General features: G+C 36.2%; 1 protein-coding gene across 2 annotated transcripts in view; it reads left to right on the forward strand.

Annotated features, from left to right (window-relative positions):
• Positions 1 to 21,559, forward strand: part of LOC130051273 (low-density lipoprotein receptor-related protein 4-like) — a 160,410-nt gene that overhangs the window by 31,472 nt on the left and 107,379 nt on the right. The window lies entirely within an intron of this gene.

A 21,559-nucleotide genomic window follows, 5' to 3' on the forward strand; every position in this document is an offset into this window, starting at 1 on the left:
TGTAATAAAAATAGCAAACGCGCATGCGCACGCACGTGCATTGTCTTTTGAAGGTTCAATTCTTTCAATGACCATAACTTTTTTGTTTTTTGTCAAAATCTTTTCAAACTTGTATTGTATATGTATCTTGATATTCTTAACAAAAGTGTATAGTCATAATTACCATCCGGCACGTGCATGCACGTGTGCTAAATTGTGATTGGACGATTTTCAAATCGCCATAACTTTCTTATAAATGATGGAAACAATATGAAATTTATACTGTAAGTATATCTATCAAATGTCTATTGAACGACATCAACATTGATGCTGAGTCATACTCACGTGACCGTGTATGCACGTGCATATCTTTTCTTTCATTTTTCGGGTACTAAAATGGTCATTACTATTGAATTAAAAACTGAAATGAATTCAAATTTACCCTGAGGATCTATGATATGAATGTCTATGAAATGGTGTTAACAAATTTTCCATTATTAAAATCGCGTGCGCGTGAATGCGCGTGCAATGTAATTTTTGACGTCTAAATTTAAGTATTGCTCTATAACATTTTGAGATTGCAATGAATAGGTTTCAAAATTAGGTTGCAGGTATGTTTTAGGCCTCTCAATTTATTAATAGTCTCAAAATCACTTACCTGCATGCGCATGCACGTGCGCTTAATTCTGATTGGACGATTTTGAAATCCCAATACCTTTCTTATGAGTGAAGCAATCAATACCAAATTCATATAGTAAGTATATTGTTCAAATGTCTATTGAATAGCATCAACAAAATTGTTGTGTGGTACTCACGCGCACGTGTATGCACGTGCATTGATTTCGGTCTTTGTAGTTTTGAGTTGCCGTTAATTTCTCCTTTTTCATTGAACAGTTGTGAAACTTCTCTTGTACACATATAGTATGACTTCTGATGTATCGAAATGGTCGAATTATTTATCTGCACGTGCATGTACGTACGTGCACGTGCACAAAACTCTCAGATCTTTATAACTGATTTGAACTAGTATGAAATGGACTGAACGTTATAAGATAGTTATATATTCACATGCTACACAGTTTGCAATGGTCAAAACAACTTGTACTGAAAGAAATGTCACCACTTACTAAATGGGGGAATGTTTGGGGAACATCTGTAGCGGTCCCCGTTACAATAAGTACTAGTTATTATTATTATTCTTTCTTTATTTTTGTCACCCTTTTTTGTCCACGAGTGTTCTCAGAAACTACTGAAGGGATCAAGATGAAACCTTTTTAGGATGATAGAATACTCTATGTAGATGTGCGGAACGAACGTCATTTTGTCTGAAAATGCATGCATGTGCATGCACGTGCATTGGATTTTTTGTTTACAAACTTTGGAATGCGTCTAACTTTTTTATTTTTCAATGAAATCGTTTGCTATTTATATCGTAGGTATAACTTTGGACCCTTAACTGTTTGGCATCGTCAAAATTTCAATTCTGCACGCGCATGCACGTGTGCTTTAATTTGATTGGATAATACAAAACCGTTTATAACTTTCGTGTAAATTAAAACAATTTGATGATATTTACAGGATAGGTAAAGATTAAAAATATCTATAAAAAAAAGTTTCAAAAATTGAAAACGCGCATGCACACGCACGTGTATTGACATTTGAATATTCATTTAATTCAATGACCATAACTTTTTTGTTTTTTGTCAAAATCTTTTCAAACTTGTATTGTTTATGTATCCTGATATTCCTAACAAAAGAGTACAGTCATATTAACTATCCGGCACGTGCATGCACGTGTGCTAAATTGTGATTGGACGATTTTCAAATCGCCATAACTTTCTTATAAATGATGGAAACAAAAAGAAATTTATACTGTAAGTATATCTATCAAATGTCTATTGAATGACATCAACATTGATGCTGAGTCATACTCACGTGCCCGTGTATGCACGTGCATAATTTTTATTTCATTTTTCGGATACTAAAATGGTTATAACTATTGAATTAAAAACTGAAATAAATTCAAATTTACCCTGAGGATCTATGATATGAATGTTTATGAAATGGTGTCAACAAATTTTCCATTATCAAAATCGCGTGCGCGTGAATGCGCGTGGATTGTAATTTTTGACGTCTAAATTCAAGTATTGGTCTATAACATTTTGAGATTGCAATGAATAGGTTTGAAAATTAGGTTGCAGGTATGTTTTGGGCCTCTCAATTTATTAATAGTCTCGAAATCACTTACCTGCACGCGCATGCACGTGCGCTTAATTCTGATTGGACGATTTTGAAATCCCAACAACTTTCTTATGAGTGAGGTGATCGATACCAAATTCATATAGTAAGTATATTGTTCAAATGTCTATTGAATAGCATCAACAAAATTGCTGTGTGGTACTCACGCGCACGTGTATGCACGTGCATTGATTTCGGTCTTTGTAGTTTTGAGTTGCCGTTAATTTCTCGTTTTTCATTGAACAGTTGTGAAACTTCCCTTGTACTGATATAGTAAGACTTCTAATGTATCGAGATGGTCGAATTATTTATATGCACGTGCATGCACGTACGTGCACGTTCACAAAACTCTCAGATCTTTATAACTGATTTGAACTAGTATGAAATGGACTGAACGTTATAAGATAGTTATAAATTCACATGCTACACAGTTTGCAATGGTCAAAACAACTTGTACTGAAATAAATGTCACCACTTACTAAATGGGGGAATGGTTGGGGAACATCTGTAACGGTCCCCGTTACAATAAGTACTAGTTATTATGTTCCCCAAACAAAGTTTGGGAACATATTGGTTTTACTCTGTTTCTTATTATTAAGGTCTTCCGTTTCCAACGGAAGACCTTCTAGTGATTCTACTGTTTATTAGGGTCTTCCGTCTTCAGCGGAAGACCCTTCTATTATTCTATTGTTGATTTTTCACTTTTCTTATTATTAGGGTCTTCCGTCTTCAGCGGAAGACCCTTCTATTATTCTATTGTTGATTTTTCACTTTTCTTATTATTAGGGTCTTCCGTCTTCAGCGGAAGACCCTTCTATTATTCTATTGTTGATTTTTCACTTTTCTTCTTCTTATTATTATTATTCTTTTTTTTTTCTCCTTACCGATTTTTGTGCAGAAGATTTCTCGGAGATGGATGGATCAATTTGCTTGAAATTTTCAGGATTGATGCGTTGCCATTTGAAGTTTGTACCGCCGTTTCAATTTTTGAAAAATCACTTCCGGTTGGAAGTTATCCCCCTTTTATCGATTTTCAGATGACCATTTTGTCCAGACAAAAACTCAAAAACGATAAAAGCTAGAGTGCTGAAATTTTCAGTGATGTTAGACGACATGTTGTAGTTGTGCACCTGGGTTTTAAAAATTTCCGGAAGTGCCTAGTATGGAAGCTCGGTAGGGGTCGAAAATGGAGTTTAAAAAAGTGTCTCATTTTTCTCCACGTTTTAAATCATAACTTTTTACTCGTAAATATTTTGCTTAGACATATATAACAAAAGTTGTACAGTTTATTGAGATCTTTCGTGTCATATCAGGAAATGGGCCCATAGGCCTCATGGCTCGCCTGAACCATTGAGTTTCTGTTAGAATGATTAACTTTTTTCTCACGAAACTTTTGATAAGACATGTAGAATAAAAGTTGTTCAGGTTTGCAAGATCTATCTAATGATATCAAAAAATAGGCCTGCGGGCGTCATGGCTCGCCTGAACAGTCGAATTTGTATCACAATTAATAACATTAATAACTTTTTTCTCGAGAAACTTTTGACAAGACATGTTGAACAAAAGTTGTTCAGTTTCGCAAGCGTTAACTAACGATGTTAATAAATAGGCCTGCGGGTCTCATGGCTCACCTGAACAGTTGGGTTATTGTTGCAATCTATAACATTTTTGTCAAGAAACTTTTAATAAGACATCTTGAACAAAAGTTGTTCAGTTTTGCAAGATCTTTCGAACAACATCATGAAAAAGGCCAACGGGCCTCATGGCTCACCTGAACAGTTTCATCAGTGTCACAATTACTAACTTTTTTCTCGAAAATCTTTTGATAAGACATGTAGAACAAAAGTTGTTCAGTTTTGCAAGATCTTTCAAACGATATCAAGAAAAAGGCCCACGGGCCTTATGACTCGCCTTAACAGTGATAAATGTCGCATAACGTTATACTCGTAAATATTTTGTTTAGACATATATAACAAAAGTTGTACAGTTTATTGAGATCTTTCGTGCTGTTCCAAGAAATGGGCCCATGGGCCTCATGGCTTGCCTGAACCATTGAGTTTCTTTTACAATGATTAAGTTTTTTCTCACGAAACTTTTGATAAGACATGTAGAATAAAAGTTGTTCAGTTTTGCAAGATCTATCTAATGATATCAAAAAATAGGCCTGCGGGCGTCTTGGCTCGCCTGAACAGTCGAATTTGTATCACAATTAATAACATTAATAACTTTTTTCTCGAGAAACTTTTGATAAGACATGTAGAACAAAAGTTGTTCAGATTCGCAAGCGTTACTAACGATGTTAAGAATAAGGCCTGCAGGTCTCATTGCTCACCTGAACAGTTGGGTTATTGTTGTAATCTATAACATTTTAGTGAAGAAACTTTTAATGAGACATCTAGAGCAAAAGTTGTTCAATTTTGCAAGATGTTTCAAACAACATCATGAAAAAGGCGAACAGGCCTCATGGCTCGCCTGAAGAGTTTGATTAGTGTCACAATCAATAGCTTTTTTCTGGAGAAACTTTTGATAAAACATGTAGACCAAAAGTTGTTCAGGTTTGCAAGATCTTTCAAACGATATCAAGAAAAAGGCCCATGGGCCTTATGACTCGCCTTAACAGTCTGATAAATGTCGCAATTAATAAATTTTTTCTTAAGAAAATTTCCATAGGACATGTAGAAAAAAATCTGTTCAGTTTTGCGAGATATATCTAGAATGATATAAAAAAAAAATAGGCCTCCGGGCGGCATGACTCGCCTGATCAGTCGAATCTGTATCGCAGTAAATAACATTATTAACTTTTTTCTCAAAAAAAAGCTGACCCCTTTAATTAGTTGCCGAGAGGTAGAGAGAGTCTTTAATTTATAACATTTAAATGATCAATATTTGTAAAACATTACCAAAGCTAAATTGTACGTCTAGACAATATATTTGTATCATTATTTATGAACGAAAATGTCAGTCAAATTCTTATCTAATAACATCTAAATTTGGACGGAAGACCCACTCGTTGCTCGCAACGAGATCGAATCTAGTTATTATTATTATTCTTTTTTTTTTCTCCTTACCGATTTTTGTGCAGAAGATTTCTCGGAGATGGCTGGATCGATTTGCTTCAAATTTTCAGGATTGATGCGTTGCCATTTGAAGTTTGTACCGCCGTTTCAATTTTTGCAAAATCACTTCCGGTTGGAAGTTATCCCCCTTTTATCGATTTTCAGATGACCATTTTGTCCAGACAAAAACTCAAAAACGATAAAAGCTAGAGTGCTGAAATTTTCAGTGATGTTAGACGACATGTTGTAGTTGTGCACCTGGGTTTTCAAAATTTCCGGAAGTGCCTAGTATGGAAGCTCGGTAGGGGTCGAAAATGGAGTTTAGAAAAGTGGCCAATTTTTTTCCACGTTTTAAATCATAACTTTTTACTCGTAAATATTTTGTTTAGACATATATAACAAAAGTTGTACAGTTTATTGAGATCTTTCGTGCCATATCAAGAAATGGGCCCATGGGCCTCATGGCTCGCCTGAACCATTGAATTTCTGTTACAATGATTAACTTTTTTCTCACGAAACTTTTGATAAAACATGTAGAATAAAAGTTGTTCAATTTTGCAAGATCTATCTAAGGATATCAAAAAATAGGCCCCTAGGCATCATGGCTCGCCTGAACAGTCAAATTTATATCACAATTAATAACATTAATAACTTTTTTCACGAGAAACTTTTGACAAGACATGTAGAACAAAAGTTGTTCAGTTTCGCAAGCGTTAACTAACGATCTGAAGAAATAGGCCTGCGGGTCTCGTGGCTCACCTGAACAGCTGGGTTATTGTTGCAGTCTATAACATTTTTGTCAAAAAACATTTAATAAGACATCCAGAACAAAAGTTGTTCAGTTTTGCAAGATTTTTCGAACAACATCATGAAAAAGCCGAACAGGCTTTATGGCTCGCCTGGAGAGTTTAATTAGTTTCAAAATCAATAACTTTTTTCTCGAGAAACTTTTGATAAGACATGTAGAACAAAAGTTGTTCAGTTTTGCAAGATCTTTCAAACGATATCAAGAAAAAGGCCCTCGGGCCTTATGACTCGCCTTTACAGTCTGATAAATGTCGCAATCAATAATTTTTTTCTCAAGAAAATTTTGATAAGACATGTAGATCAAAATTTGTTCAGTTTTGCGAGATATATTTAGAATGATATCAAAAAATAGGCCTCCGGGCGACATGACTCGCCTGATCAGTCGAATTTGTATCGCAGCAAATAACATTATTAACTTTTTTCTCGAAAAAAGGCTGACCCCTTTAATTAGTGGCCGAGAGGGGCAGAGAGTCTTTAATTTATAACACTTAAATGATCAATATTTGTAAAACATTACGGAAGCTAAATTGTACGTCTAGATAATATATTTGTATCATTATTTATGAACGAAAATCTCAGTCAAATTCTTATCTCATCACATCTAAAATTGGGCGGAAGACCCACTCGTTGCTCGCAACGAGATCGCATCTAGTTATTATTATTATTATTTTTTTTCCCCTTTCGTCTCCGAGACCGCTGGATGGATTTTCCTGAAACTTTCACAGGTTATAGACAACGATGGTACCTCGAGGCGTTTTTTTCATTTTTTCAAAATTCACTTCCGTTCGTCAGATACGTCCGATTTTCCGGTTTTTGAAAGAAACTTTGTCCGGGGGTAAACTTGAAAACCACTAAAGATAATCGAATGAAACTTTCAAGGATGATAGATCTATTTTCTCTATGGTGCATGCACGTATTATTTTTTGTCGCCGTCACTTCCGGTCGTCACCGGAAGTGATCAAATAAATCATCAATTTCAAACTTTTTTCTTTCAAATTGAAACCTACTTTGGTTTATTATATCTCGTTCTAATTCTCAAAAAATGTTGACCCCACCGGAAGTTGAATCTTCAACTTCCGGTTATATCAAAGAAAGCCCACTCATTCTCTCATTTTTGAGTGCCATAAATCTCGGTCATGAAACTAGTTAATGAGTTGAGTTTTACATATATTATAGTCACTATAAATGTCTAGAGTAACGTCAAATATTTTTGTAGAATTCACTTCCGGTCGGCAGATACGGCTTATTAGCTGTTTTCCTTGTCTAGCGTTTTTCTCAGAAACAGTAAAAGATAGAGTCACCAAATTTTCAGAGTGAATAGATCTCACTTTGTTGGCGTGCAGGAGGTGGTTAAGAATGTCGTCCGTCACTTCCGGTCGTCAACGGAAGTGATTAATGAATCATAAATTTCAAACTTTTTTCTTTCAAATTGAAACCTATATCGGTTTTCTAGGTCTCGTTCTAATTCTCAAAAAATGTTGACCCCACCAGAAGTTGAATTTCCAACTTCCGGTTATAACAAAGAAAGACTATTCATTCTCTCATTTTTCAGTGCCATAAATCTCGGTCATGAAACAAGTTAATGATTTTAATTTTATATATGTTATAGATACTATAAATGTCTAGAGTATCTTTAAATATTTTTGTAAAATTCATTTCCGGTCGTGAGATATGGGGTGGACATATTCAAACCTTGTCTTTTCACTTTCTCAATAATGAATATAGATAGACGCTTGAAACTTCTAGAGTTGATCAACTAACATTAGTCCAATGTACACATACATTCAATTTTTTCATCCGTCACTTCTGGTCTCTACCGGAAGTATTTGAAAAAATGTCGATTTTCCGATTTCTTCGAGTCTGGATATATTTTCTTGATATTTTCAGGAATAATGTCTGATGAAATGACCTTGCTATAATTATTTTTGTTTTTACAAAATTCACTTCCGGTCGGAAAATATGGCCGATTTTCTGTTTCTCAAAAGGAATTTTGTCCAGCATTTTACTTCGAAAAGGTAAAATATAGGTTCATCAAATATTCAGGGATGATCAATCTCCGTTTGTAAGAGTGCAGTAGGGGGTTGAATATGTCGACCCTCACTTCCTGTCGTCACCGGAAGTGAGGGAAAAAATCGCAGATTTCAAACTTTTTCCTTTAAATTGAAAACTATACTAGTTTATTAACTCTCTTTCAAAGTGTCAAAAGAATATGGACTCTGTCGGTAGTCAAAACGACTACTTCCGGTTTCTTGATAAAATACCTTTTTACTTTTCCTCTCTTTGTCCCCATAAATCTCGCGTATATTTGAAGTCTTTCATATGATTTTCACATGTCTTAATAAAAGTATCAACTTCTAAAGTTTTGATAATTTTGTTTTTCAAACTTGACTTCCGGTCGGTAGTAACCTACTACTTTTTCTTTCTTTAGTCTACTTGTTTTTGTTGAGAATTCTTTCAGATAGAGACATGAAATTCTCGGGGAATATCAACAGTAAAGAGTCGCTCTCATTTATAAGAAAACGCATCTGAATAGTACTTCCGGTCGTCACCGGAAGTTACGAGAAAGGAGTAAAAATTTCGATAATACATTTCTCATTCATTGTTAAGGCACATTTTCTGATACATTTAAATGGTTTTCGTAGGAACAGAAAGCTCTTAACCGGAAGTGGTGTAACGGAAGACCTACTCATTACTAGTAATGAGTGTCTAGTTATTATTATTATTCTTTCTTTCTTCTTGGGACTTTTTTGTCCACGAGTGTTCTCAGAAACTACTCAAGGGATCAATATGAAACCTTTTTAGGATGATAGTATAGCATATGTAGATGTGCGGAACGAATGTCATTTTGTCTGAAAATGCATGCATGTGCATGCACGTGCATTGCAGTTTTTGTTTACAAACTTTGGAATTAGTCTAACTTTTTTACTTTTCAATGAAATCGTTTGGTATTTATATCGTAGGTATAACATGGGACCCTTAACTGTTTGGCATCGTCAAAATTTCAATTCTGCACGCGCATGCACGTGTGCTTCAATTTGATTGGACAATACAAAACCGTTTATATCATTCATGCCAATCAAGGAAATTTAATGATATTTACAGGATAGGTAGACATGTCAAATATCTACAGATCGATGTAATAAAAATTGCAAACGCGCATGCGCACGCACGTGCATTGTCTTTTGAAGGTTCAATTCTTTCCATGACCCTAACTTTTTTGTTTTTTGTCAAAATCTTTTCAAACTTGTATTGTACATGTATCTTGATATTCTTAAGAAATGTGTACAGTCATAATTACCATCCGGCACGTGCATGAACGTGTGCTAAATTGTGATTGGACGATTTTCAAATCGCCATAACTTTCTTATAAATGATGGAAACAATATGAAATTTATACTGTAAGTATATCTATCAAATGTCTATTGAATGACATCAACATTGATGCTGCATCGTACTCACGTGCGCGTGTATGCACGTGCATAGCTTTTCTTTCATTTTTCGGGTACTAAAATGGTCATAACTATTGAATTAAAAACTGAAATGAATTCAAATTTACCCTGAGGATCTATGATTTGAATGTCTATGAAATGGTGTCAACAAATTTTCCATAATCAAAATTGCGTGCGCGTGAATGCGCATGCATTGTAATTTTTGACGTCTAAATTTATGTATTGGTCTAGAACATTTTTAGATTGCAATGAATAGGTTTGAAATATAGGTTTCAGGTATCTTTGGTACCTTTCAATTTATTGTTAGGGTCAAAATCACTTTCCTGCACGCGCATGCACGTGCGCTTAATTCTGATTGGACAATTTTGAAATGCCAATAACTTTCTTATGAGTGAAGCAATCGATACCAAATTCATATAGTAAGTATATTGTTCAAATGTCTATTGAATAGCATCACAAAATTGCTGTGTCGTACTTCCGCGCACGTGTATGCACGTGCATTGATTTCGGTCTTTGTAGTTTTGAGTTGCCGTTATTTTCTCCTTTTTCATTGAACAGTTGTAAAACTTCTCTTCTACTCATATAGCAAGACTACTAATGTATTGATATGGTCGAATTATTCATATGCACGTGCATGCACGTACGTGCACGTGCAGAAAACTCTCAGATCTTTATAACTGATTTGAACTAGTATGGAATGGACTGAACGTTATAAGATAGTTATATATTCACATGTTTCACAGTTTGCAATGGTCAAAACCACTTGTACTGAAATAAATGGCACCGCTTGCTAAATGGGGGAATGTTTGGGGAACATGTGTAACGGTCCCCGTTACAATAAGTACTAGTTATTATTATTATTATTCTTTCTTTCTTCTTGGGACTTTTTTGTCCACGAGTGTTCTCAGAAACTACTCAAGGGATCAATATGAAACCTTTTTAGGATGATAGTATAGCATATGTAGATGTGCGGAACGAATGTCATTTTGTCTGAAAATGCATGCATGTGCATGCACGTGCATTGGATTTTTTGTTTACAAACTTTGGAATGAGTCTAACTTTTTTATTTTTCAATGAAATCGTTTGCTATTTATATCGTAGATATAACTTGGGACCCTTAACTGTTTGGCATCGTCAAAATTTCAATTCTGCACGCGCATGCACGTGTGCTTCAATTTGATTGGATAATACAAAACCGTTTATAACATTCACGCCAATCAAGGAAATTTAATGATATTTACAGGATAGGTAGACATGCCAAATATCTACAGCTCGATGTAATAAAAATTGCAAACGCGCATGCGCACGCACGTGCATTGTCTTTTGAATGTTCAATTCTTTCAATGACCCTAACTTTTTTATTTTTTGTCAAAATCTTTTCAATCATGTATTGTATATGTATCTTGATATTCTTAACAAAAGTATACATTCATAATTACCATCCGGCACGTGCATGCACGTGTGCGAAATTGTGATTGGACGATTTTAAAATCGCCATAACTTTGTTATAAATGATGCAAACAATATGAAATTTATACTGTAAGTATATCTATCAAATGTCTATTGAATAACATCAACATTGATGCTGAGTCATACTCACGTGCGCGTGTATGCACGTGCATAGCTTTTCTTTCATTTTTCGGGTACTAAAATGGTCATAACTATTGAATTAAAAACTGAAATGAATTCAAATTTACCCTGAGGATCTATGATATGAATGTCTATGAAATGATGTCAACAAATTTTCCATTATCAAAATCGCGTGTGCGTGAATGCGCGTGCATTGTAATTTTTGACGTCTAAATTGAAGTATTGGTCTATAGCATTTTGAGATTGCAAAGAATAGGTTTGAAAATTAGGTTGTAGGTATGTTTTGGGCCTCTCAATTTACTAATAGTCTCAAAATCACTTCCCTGCACGCGCATGCACGTGCGCTTAATTCTGATTGGACGATTTTGAAATCCCAATAACTCTCTTATGAGTGAAGCAATCGATACCAAATTCATATAGTAAGTATATTATTCAAATGTCTATTGAATAGTATCAACAAAATTGTTGTGTGGTACTCACACGCACGTGTATGCACGTGCATTGATTTCGGTCTTTGTAGTTTCGAGTTGCCGTTATTTTCTCGTTTTTCATTGAACAGTTGTAAAACTTGTCTTGTACTCATATAGTAAGACTTCTAATGTATTGAGATGGTCGAATTATTCATATGCACGTGCATGCACGTACTTGCACGTGCACAAAACTCTCAGATCTTTATAACTGATTTGAACTAGTATGAAATGGACTGAACGTTATAAGATAGTTATATATTCACATGTTTCACAGTTTGCAATGGTCAAAACCACTTGTACTGAAATAAATGACACCACTTGCTAAATGGGGGAATGTTTGGGGAACATCTGTAACGGTCCCCGTTACAATAAGTACTAGTTATGTTCCCCAAACGAAGTTTGGGAACATATTGGTTTTACTCTGTTTCTTATTATTATTATTATTATTAAGGTCTTCCGTCTCCTGCGGAAGACCTTACTATTATTGTTCGCGTTCTTCTTCTTCATTATTATTAGGGTCTTCCGTCTTCAGCGGAAGACCCTTCTATTATTCTATTGTTGATTTTTCACTTTTTTTATTATTATTAGGGTCTTCCGTCTTCAGCGGAAGACCCTTCTATTATTCTATTGTTGATTTTTCACTTTTCTTCTTATTAGGGTCTTCCGTCTTCAGCGGAAGACCCTTCTATTATTCTATTGTTGATTTTTCACTTTTCTTATTATTAGGGCTTTCCACCTTTCTGTGGAAAGTCCTATTGTTATTGTTCTGTTTATTATTATTATTATTATTATTTTCCTGCCGTCAAAAAAATTTTTCGTCTTAACACTTATCGAAAAACTTTAGAGTCCATCCTAGAGCACTTCTTGAGAAACGAATACATTTCACCCTGCGTCATGGAACTTTGACCCCTTACAGAGTTATCGGACCTGTTAGCAGAAATCATTGTTATCGCTACTCCTTTTTAACCGTAAAGGATAGGAGGATGAAACCTTTGCTGAAGCATAGAGGTCAATGAGTAGAAGCGAAGAATTTCAAATGAAGGGATTCGGTGTCCCCTAAAGGGAGTTAATGCCCCCTCATGTTTTGCGATTTGTCCCCTACAAATTGACGACTCCTAAAGTCTTCGTCGTAGAGAGACGGAACCCACTGGGACGGGTTGGGTGACCTTGACCTTGAAAAAGTAGGTCAAGGTCAAAGGTCAAGGTCATCCAGAATGGCCAGAAAATGGCACTTTTTATACGCTCTTTCCCGCTTCAGATAGCATCGAAATATCACATGGGTCAGCATGGAATTCTGGACCGGTCTCGGAATCCTGAATTACAACTCTGAACTTTGACCGCTCTGCGAAAGGCGGCGACTTAACGTCGAAAACCCCGTTATCGCTACTCCTACCAGACCGCGAGTCGTGGAGAGGCGAGACCTTGACCGACGATTTCACCATAAAAGACCCTCGCACAGAGAAGTTGACCGGGGGAAACCGAGAACCCCGAAGCACGGTTCTCGCCCCCGAAAGTCTCCGACGTCGTCGTTCGAGCCCACAACTTCTTCACGGATGTAGACAGAGACGCGGGACCACTTAAACGAAGCCCCGTGACCTCTCTGACCTTCACAATCAGGTCAAGGTCAAAGGTCAAGGTCACACTTTCTCCCCCATGGGTTTTTGAAGTTTGACCTTGAACGTGGGTCAAGGTCAAAGGTCAAGGTCACGCATCCAGGGGCCAGTCTCCACGAGTAAGGCCAACCCACCCATCACGCCTGTCGTCCCCAAGGAAGAAACCCCCCACCCTTCAAGTGATCTGTCTGTCATCAGCTGTTTATAATACACTATTTTGACCGGTTTCATGCCCAACAACAGGATTTTTGAGGTTTGACCTTGAAAGTGGGTCAAGGTCAAAGGTCAAGGTCACGCATCCAGGGGCCAGTCTCCACGAGTAAGGCCAACCCACCCATCACGCCTGTCGTCCCCAAGGAAGAAACCCCCCACCCTTCAAGTGATCTGTCTGTCATCAGCTGTTTATAATACACTATTTTGACCGGTTTCATGCCCAACAACAGGATTTTTGAGGTTTGACCTTGAACGTGGGTCAAGGTCAAAGGTCAAGGTCACGCATCCAGGGGCCAGTCTCCACGAGTAAGGCCAACCCACCCATCACGCCTGTCGTCCCCAAGGAAGAAACCCCCCACCCTTCAAGTGATCTGTTTGTGATCAGCTGTTTCAATACACTATTTTGACCGGTCTCATGCCATGCAACAATTACAGGATTCTAGCTAATCTGACCTACACCTACACATCTGACCTACACCCACTTCTTCCATTTCTTGACTGTCTTGTCAATTAAACATGAATTCCATTTACATTCATGAAAAGACATAGGCCAGATTCAATTGTCTGCCTGCATCAACATAAAGACTAAGTTGTGTTTTTTTTTTATAATGATGATGCAACTTTACTTGACAGTTGAACTCATTGACATTCCATCCCGACTGTCATTGTAAACAAATAAACACTTACCTGCAGGATCAGATGGGATGCAGTACTCCTATTCTCCGTTCAGATATCCTACATGCACTCAGACACTTTCTAATTCACCGGCCGCCATTTTGGTTGTTTGTTGTCAAAGCCTATCAATCCGTATATGCATGCCTCCTTGGGTGAAATGACTGAAAGACATTGTCTCCGTGAATTAGAACACATAGGATGAGCCATTACAAACTGTATATTCAATTCCACAATCCACAACACACACGGTCAAATCCAGTGCATCTTCACAACATCTGACAACATGAGGTTTGTATAGACTCCCAGCATGCACCAGCAGTTACTACAATCTAGGAAAATGGCACATCCGGTTTCTTTGCACCTCCAAATATCACATCTAACAGGTCTAAAGTCACCCCAAACACCTGCACAAGTCCCATTACACTTTTACCTGATATGTGCATATGTGCTGGCTACCCAACACCCACACCCCTTTTCTCCCTCAAATTTGACGGGTACTTAATGCGAAACCAAGCATTGAACACACCTCAACACTCAAATTTAGGCGGCAAATTTGAATTTCTTTTCTAGCCAAATCCATTTTTTTTTTTGGGTGAGGGTGGGGTGGGGTAGGGGGGGGGCTTTTAGCATTTCAACACTACTGAAAAACCGCTAGAAGGTGGGAAGCCCTCTAATTGTTCGCGAACAATTAGGATCACTAGTTATTATTATTATTCTTTTTTTTTCTCCTTACCGATTTTTGTGCAGGAGATTTCTCGGAGATGGATGGATCAATTTGCTTCAAATTTTCAGGATTTATGCGTTGCCATTTGAAGTTTGTACCGCCGTTTCAATTTTTGAAAAATCACTTCCGGTTGGAAGTTATCCCCCTTTTATCGATTTTCAGATGACCATTTTGTCCAGACAAAAACTCAAAAACGATAAAAGCTAGAGTGCTGAAATTTTCAGTGATGTTAGACGACATGTTGTAGTTGTGCACCTGGGTTTTAAAAATTTCCGGAAGTGCCTAGTATGGAAGCTCGGTAGGGGTCGAAAATGGAGTTTAAAAAAGTGTCTCATTTTTCTCCACGTTTTAAATCATAACTTTTTACTCGTAAATATTTTGCTTAGACATATATAACAAAAGTTGTACAGTTTATTGAGATCTTTCGTGTCATATCAAGAAATGGGCCCATAAGCCTCATGGCTCGCCTGAACCATTGAGTTTCTGTTACAATGATTAACTTTTTTCTCAAGAAACTTTTGATAAGACATGTAGAATAAAAGTTGTTCAGGTTTGCAAGATCTATCTAATGATGTCAAAAAATAGGCCTCAGGGCGTCATGGCTCGCATGAACAGTCGAATTTGTATCACAATTAATAACATTAATAACTTTTTTCTCGAGAAACTTTTGACAAGACATGTTGAACAAAAGTTGTTCAGTTTCGCAAGGGCTAACTAACGATGTTAATAAATAGGCCTGCGGGTCTCATGGCTCACCTGAACAGTTCAATGGGTTATTGTTGCAATCTATAACATTTTTGTCAAGAAACTTTTAAGAAGACATCTTGAACAAAAGTTGTTCAGTTTTGCAAGATCTTTCGAACAACATCATGAAAAAGGCTAACGGGCCTCATGGCTCGCCTGAACAGTTTCATCAGTGTCACAATTACTAACTTTTTTCTCGAGAATCTTTTGATAAGACATGTAGAACAAAAGTTGTTCAGTTTTGCAAGATCTTTCAAACGATACCAAGAAAAAGGCCCACGGGCCTTATGACTCGCCTTAACAGTGATAAATGTCGCATAACGTTATACTCGTAAATATTTTGTTTAGACATATATAACAAAAGTTGTACAGTTTATTGAGATCTTTCGTGCCGTATCAAGAAATGGGCCCATGGGCCTCATGGATCGCCTGAACCATTGAGTTTCTGTTACAATGATTAACTTTTTCCTCACGAAACTCTGATAAAACATGTAGAATAAAAGTTGTTCAGTTTTGCAAGATCTATTTAATGATATCAAAAAATAGGCCTGCAGGCGTCATGGCTCGCATGAACAGTCGAATTTCTATCACAATTAATAACATTAATAACTTTTTTCTCGAAAAACTTTTGATAAGACATGTAGAACAAAAGTTGTTCAGATTCGCAAGCGTTACTAACGATGTTAAGAATAAGGCCTGCGGGTCTCATGGCTCACCTGAACAGTTGGGTTATTGTTGTAATCTATAACATTTCAGTCAAGAAACTTTTAATGAGACATCTAGAGCAAAAGTTGTTCAGTTTTGCAAGATGTTTCAAACAACATCATGAAAAAGGCGAACAGGCCTCATGGCTCGCCTGAAGAGTTTGATTAGTGTCACAATCAATAGCTTTTTTCTGGAGAAACTTTTGATAAAACATGTAGACCAAAAGTTGTTCAGGTTTGCAAGATCTTTCAAACGATATCAAGAAAAAGGCCCATGGGCCTTATGACTCGCCTTAACAGTCTGATAAATGTCGCAATCAATAACTTTTTTCTCAAGAAAATTTCCATAGGAGATGTAGAAAAAAATTTGTTCAGTTTTGCGAGATATGTCTAGAATGATATATATATAAAAAAAAAAATAGGCCTCCGGGCGGCATGACTCACCTGATCAGTCGAATCTGTATCGCAGTAAATAAGATTATTAACTTTTTTCTCGAAAAAAAGCTGACCCCTTTAATTAGTTGCCGAGAGGTAGAGAGAGTCTTTAATTTATAACATTTAAATGATCAATATTTGTAAAACATTACCAAAGCTAAATTGTACGTCTAGACAATATATTTGTATCATTATTTATGAACGAAAATGTCAGTCAAATTCTTATCTAATCACATCTAAATTTGGACGGAAGACCCACTCGTTGCTCGCAACGAGATCGCATCTAGTTATTATTTATTATTATTCTTTTTTTTTCTCCTTACCGATTTTTGTGCAGAAGATTTCTCGGAGATGGCTGGATCGATTTACTTCAAAATTTCAGGGTTGATGCGTTGGCATTTGAAGTTTGTACCGCCGTTTCAATTTTTGAAAAATCACTTCCGGTTAGAAGTTATCCCCCTTTTATCGATTTTCAGGTGACCATTTTGTCCAGACAAAAACTCAAAAACGACATAAGTTAGAGTGCTGAAATTTTCAGTGATGTTAGACGACATGTTGTAGTTGTGCACCTGGGTTTTCAAAATTTCCGGAAGTGCCTAGTATGGAAGCTCGGTAGGGGTCCAAAATGGAGTTTAGAAAAGTGTCCAATTTTTTTCCACGTTTTAAATCATAACTTTTTACTCGTAAATATTTTGTTTAGACATATATAACAAAAGTTGTACAGTTTATTGAGATCTTTCGTGCCATATCAAGAAATGGGCCCATGGGCCTCATGGCTCGCCTGAACCATTGAAGTTCTGTTACAATGATTAACTTTTTTCTCACGAAACTTTTGATAAGACATGTAGAATAAAAGTTGTTCAGGTTTGCTTGATCTATCTAATGATATAAAAAAATAGGCTTGCGGGCGTCATGGCTCGCCTGAACAGTCGAATTTGTATCACAATTAATAACATTAATAACTTTTTTCGCGAGAAACTTTTGACAAGACATGTAGAACAAAAGTTGTTCAGTTTCGCAAGCGTTAACTAACGATCTTAAGAAATAGGCCTGCGGGTCTCATGGCTCACCTGAACAGTTGGGTTATTGTTGCAGTCTATAACATTTTTGTCAAAAAACTTTTAATAAGACATCTAGAACAAAAGTTGTTCAGTTTTGAAAGATTTTTCGAACAACATCATGAAAAAGGCGAACGGGTCTCATGGCTCGCCTGGAGAGTTTGATTAGTTTCACAATCAATAACTTTTTTCTCGAGAAACTTTTGATAAGACATGTAGAACAAAAGTTGTTCAGTTTCGCAAGCGTTAACTAACGATGTTAAGAAATAGGCCTGCGAATCTCATGGCTCACCTGAACAGTTGGGTTATTGTTGCAATCTATAACATTTTTGTCAAGAAACTTTTAATAAGACATATAGAACAAAAGTTGTTCAGTTTTGCAAGATCTTTCGAACAACATCATGAAAAAGGCGAACAGGCCTCATGGCTCGCCTGAACAGTTTGATTAGTGTCACAATTACTAACTTTTTTCTCGAGAATCTTTTGATAAGACATGTAGAACAAAAGTTGTTCAGTTTTGCAAGATCTTTCAAACGATATCAAGAAAAAGGCCCACGGGCCTTATGACACGCCTTAACAGTCTGATAAATGTCGCAATCAATAATTTTTTTTAAAAGAAAATTTTGATAAGACATGTAGAACAAAATTTGTTCAGTTCTGCTAGATATATCTAGAATGACATAAAAAAAAAATAGGCCTCCGGGCGACATGACTCGCCTGATCAGTAGAATTTGTATCGCAGTAAATAACATTATTAACTTTAAGGCTGACCCCTTTAATTAGTGGCCGAGAGGGGCAGAGAGTCTTTAATTTATAACACTTAAATGATCAATATTTGTACAACATTACCGAAGCTAAATTGTACGTCTAGACAATATATTTGTATCATTATTTATGAACGAAAATCTCAGTCAAATTCTTATCTCATCACATCTAAAATTGGATGGAAGACCCACTCGTTGCTCGCAACGAGATCGCATCTAGTTATTATTATTATTCTTTTTTTTTCTCCTTACCGATTTTTGTGCAGAAGATTTCTCGGAGATGGCTTGATCGATTTGCTTCAAATTTTCAGGATTGATGCGTTGTCATTAGAAGTTTGTACCGCCGTTTCAATTTTCAAAAAATCACTTCCGGTTGGAAGTTATCCCCCTTTTATTGATTTTCATATGACCATTTTGTCCAGACAAAAACTCAAAAACGATAAAAGCTAGAGTGCTGAAATTTTCAGTGATGTTAGACGACATGTTGTAGTTGTGCACCTGGGATTTCAAAATTTCCGGAAGTGCCTAGTATGGAAGCTCGGTAGGGGTCGAAAATGGAGTTTTAAAAAGTGTCCAATTTTTTTCCACGTTTTAAATCATAACTTTTTACTTGTAAATATTTTGTTTAGATATATATAACAAAAGTTGTACAGTTTATTGAGATCTTTCGTGTCATATCACGAAATAGGCGCATGGGCCTCATGGCTCGCCTGAACCATTGAATTTCTGTTACAATCATTAACTTTTTTCTCACGAAACTTTTGATAAGACATGTAGAATAAAAGTTGTTCAGTTTCGCAATATCTATTTAATGATATCTTTAAAAAGGCTCCTGGGCGTCATGGCTCGCCTGAACAGTCGAATTTGTATCGCAATTAATAACATTGATAACTTTTTTCTCGAGAAACTTTTGACAAGACATGTAGAACAAAAGTTGTTCAGTTTCGCAAGCGTTAACTAACGATGTTAAGAAATAGGCCTGCAGGTCTCATGGCTCACCAGAACAGTTGGGTTATTGTTGCAATCTATAACATTTTTGTCAAGAAACTTTTAATAAGACATCTAGAACAAAAGTTGTTGAGTTTTGCAAGATCTTTCGAACAACATCATGAAAAAGGCCAACGGGCCTCATGGCTCGCCTGAACAGTTTGATCAGTGTCACAATTAATAACTTTTTTCACGAGAATCTTTTGAGAAGACATGTAGAACAAAAGTTGTTCAGTTTTGCTAGATCTTTCAAACGATATCAAGAAAAAGGCCCACAGGCCTTATGACTCGCCTTAACAATGATAAATGTCGCATAACTTTATACTCGTGAACATTTTGTTTAGACATATATAACAAAAGTTGTACAGTTTATTGAGATCTTTCGTGTCGTATCAAGAAATGGGCCAATTGGCCTCATGGCTCGCCTGAACCATTGAATTTCTGTTACAATGATTAACTTTTTCCTCACGAAACTTTGATAAAACATGTAGAATAAAAGTTGTTCAGTTTTGCAAGATATATCTAATGATAACCAAAAAAATAGGCCTATGGGCGTCATGGCTCGCCTGAACAGTGGAATTTGTATCACAATTAATAACAATAATAACTTTTTTCTCCAGAAACATTTGATAAGACATGTAGAACAAAAGTTGTTCAGATTCGCAAGCGTTAACTAACTATGTTAAGAATAAGGCCTGCGGGTCTCATGGCTCACCTGAACAGTTGGGTTATTGTTGCAATCTATAACATTTTAGTCAAGAAACTTTTAATGAGACATCTAGAGCAAAAGTTGTTTTGCAAGATGTTTCAAACAACATCAAGAAAAAGGCGAACGGGCCTCATGGCTCGCCTGAATAGTTTGATTAGTGTCACAATCAATATCTTTTTTCTGGAGAAACTTTTGATAAAACATGTAGACCAAAAGTTGTTCAGGTTTGCAAGATCTTTGAAACGATATCAAGAAAAAGACCCACGGGCCTTATGACTCGCCTTAACAGTCTGATAAATGTCGGAATCAATAACTTTTTTCTCAAGAAAATTTCCATAGGACATGTAGAACAAAATTTGTTCAGTTTTGCGAGATATATCTAGAATGATATAAAAAAAATAGGCCTCCGGACGGCATGACTCGCCTGATCAATCGAATCTGTATCGCAGTAAATAACATTATTAACTTTTTTCTCGAAAAAAAGCTGACCCCTTTAATTGTTTGCCAAGAGGGAGGGAGAGTCTTTAATTTATAACATTTAAATTATCAATATTTGTAAAACATTACCGAAGCTAAATTGTACGTCTAGACAATATATTTGTATCATTATTTATGAACGAAAATGTCATTCAAATTCTAATCAAAATTTGGACGAAAGACCCACTCGTTGCTCGCAACGAGATCGAATCTAGTTATTATTATTATTCTTTTTTTTTCTCCTTACCGATTTTTGTGCAGAAGATTTCTCGGAGATGGCTTGATCGATTTGCTTCAAATTTTCAGGATTGATGTGTTGCCATTTGAAGTTTGTACCGCCGTTTCAATTTTCGAAAAATCACTTCCGGTTGGAAGTTATCCCCCTTTTATCGATTTTCAGATGACCATTTTGTCCAGACAAAAACTCAAAAACGATAAAAGCTAGAGTGCTGAAATTTTCAGTGATGTTAGAGGACATGTTGTAGTTGTGCACCTGGGTTTTCAAAATTTCCGGAAGTGCCTAGTATGGAAGCTCGGTAGGGGTCCAAAATGGAGTTTTAAAAAGTGTCCAATTTTTTTCCACGTTTTGAATCATAACTTTTTACTGGTAAATATTTTGTTTAAACATATATAACAAAAGTTGTACAGTTTATTGAGGTCTTTCGTGCCATATCAAGAAATGGGCCCATGGGCCTCATGGCTCGCCTGAACTATTGAATTTCTGTTACAATGATTAACTTTTTTCTCACGAAACTTTTGATAAGACATGTAGAATAAAAGTTGTTCAGTTTTGCAATTTCTATCTAATGGTATCTAAAAATAGGCCTCCGGGCGTCATGGCTTGCCTGAACAGTCGAATTTGTATCA

Source organism: Ostrea edulis, chromosome 1, assembly GCF_947568905.1.
Source record: "Ostrea edulis chromosome 1, xbOstEdul1.1, whole genome shotgun sequence".
NCBI classification, from domain to species: Eukaryota; Metazoa; Mollusca; class Bivalvia; order Ostreida; family Ostreidae; genus Ostrea; species Ostrea edulis.